Source organism: Centroberyx gerrardi, chromosome 5 (genome assembly GCF_048128805.1).
Source record: "Centroberyx gerrardi isolate f3 chromosome 5, fCenGer3.hap1.cur.20231027, whole genome shotgun sequence".
Taxonomy (NCBI): Eukaryota; Metazoa; Chordata; class Actinopteri; order Beryciformes; family Berycidae; genus Centroberyx; species Centroberyx gerrardi.
The window spans coordinates 18,617,460-18,619,841 of NC_136001.1; positions in this window are offsets into that span (position 1 = coordinate 18,617,460).

Here is a 2,382-nt window from a genome sequence, read left to right on the forward strand (position 1 = left end):
AGCAGCCCACATGCAATCAATCAATAAAAACCAATAAAAGAAGTATAACCTATTACATTATGGAAGTGAAATTACTTCTCTGTTTGGTCAATATACACTGTAACACAATTTTACATCAAATTTCCTATGGAGCAGTCAGGTTTTTTTGCACTGAGTCACCCCATAAACATCACGTCTTCCTTTCCTACTGGAATATATAAATAACAATCTTTCCAAAGAGCCTGGAAAGATTTGAATATATAAAAAAAAAAAGGTCTTCTTGTGTTCACGCAATGAATCATGGGAGACGATAGGAAAGGGTTGTTACTTTCTGGTCAAGCCTGACATAAATTTCATGTAAATATAAATAATGAATAATAATTGTCACCATTAATACAATGTGTAATAATACATCTAACAGACAACGCAATACATCATTTTTTTTACATAAATGTGCCAACATTAGCAGGTTACTACTCATCATCTTATCCCCATTTCTCATCATCATTTAATAGTTAATTAGTGTTTGTGCAGATACTCTTTTTGATTGTCTTTGCTATTATTTAAAAAAGTCAAATCAAGTCTGTTTATTTGTCATATACTTGTGAACATGAGCAGCTTCCTCCCAAAGCGGAGATGACAAACCTGAAGCTAATCCACAGATAAATGGGAGAGATGGTAAGTTGACTGTGAAGTGAACACACCCAGGGGAGATTCTTGGACCATGGGAATAACATGTATGTGTTCTTACACTGAGGGGTGTTCACCATTAAAAAACACAAGATAATCAACTGTTACTTTGTGTGTGTGGGGGGGTGGGGGGTGGATTAGCACAGTGTGTAGAGGAGAGGTATCGGGGCATGAATCACATGGAGCAAGCTCAGGGACAGGTGAATAAAAGGCAAGTGTTTCACATTAGTCATTGCTACATACTTCAAACAAAAAAAAAAACACACCTTATAGCAGACCCCAAGACACCTTTGTCCCCATAATGCTGTCTTCATTAATGCTGAATAACATTATCTAATAATTCAATAAATAATTTGATAAAACAAAAAAAGTATTCTTTTTTTTTTAAGTCAAAGCCGCTGTTTACTTTTCTGAACTTTGTCTGCCTCTATGATCTGAAGTAAACCCTGTCCACAGCTTGCCACAAATACACAGCAACCAGGGCATGCAATGATATTTCACACTTGATGCTCAGCCTCAGTGTATCGTACTTGCTCACGTAGGTCAGTGTATCTTAACCTTTTTCCTTTTTGTATGTCTTTAGTCCACTGCATCTCCCCATGGCGCAGGCAGCCCAACTGCCAGTTACACCACAGTGTAAGGCCTTATTGGTACTGTCAATCACTGTCAAGATTAAATGTGTTGGCCCTCAAACTTCAATGTACAACTGGACCCAGATTAGTTTACAAGCCTTTTATACCCGTTGCATGAACACAATTATTTTTCTTTTTTGTGAATCTGAAATGCACTGAGAGAAAAATGCCCACAAAACCATTCACAGAACCTCCTGTGCAGTAAATCAGGACAAGTTCAACATGTGTGTTGACTGAACTGTCTGAGTCCAGTAGAACAAAATAGCCTACTAATGTGAATTCTTGTAATGAGGGGTGTACAGTAGGCTAATATTCTGACTTTTCCACTGGACCTATCATCCTTATGGAAATTAACTATAGACAGTATCCTTCAAGTTATTGAAATGAAAATGAAATGAAAGTTGTATTTCATTTTCATCTCAATAACTTGAAGGATACTATCCAAATATCACAGCAAAACTGTAACTCCCTTCACAAATGCTATAGGAATAGACTATTACTGTATACGACTATTTAACAGTTAAGAAAATGCCATGAAATATGATAAGGTCACTAAAAACTCACTATTGAATATCACACATACCCTATAGGAATATTATAATTATACAGTAGGATATGAAAATACAATAAGGTCATAAACACACACTTGAGTACCACACACACACACACACACACACACACACACACACACACACACACACACACACACACAGTATTAAGTCCCTATAGGAATATTCTAGTAATATCGCAGTGATTTTTCGGTAGGGGAGATGATGCCCCTTGAGGAGGAGACAGAGTATATGCTTATTTCCCCCAGTATTTCTTCATATTAGATGATGCCGGGCTGTTTTGCTCCTCCTCCCCCTCCGTCAGTCACACCTTGCCTCTCTGGTCCTCCAACGTTTCATACCTTCTTGTCGCTCCCAAACCCTCGTTGTCTGCCTGTGAACTCTCACCCCGCTGGTTGGGAAATGTCATACAGAGGCCCGTGCTGCAGTAGGGGGGCGTAATAGGAGGGGGGGGGAAATAACAACATTTTACTGCTCTCACTACATCTTTTATTTGCGTCTCTCCTGTGCAA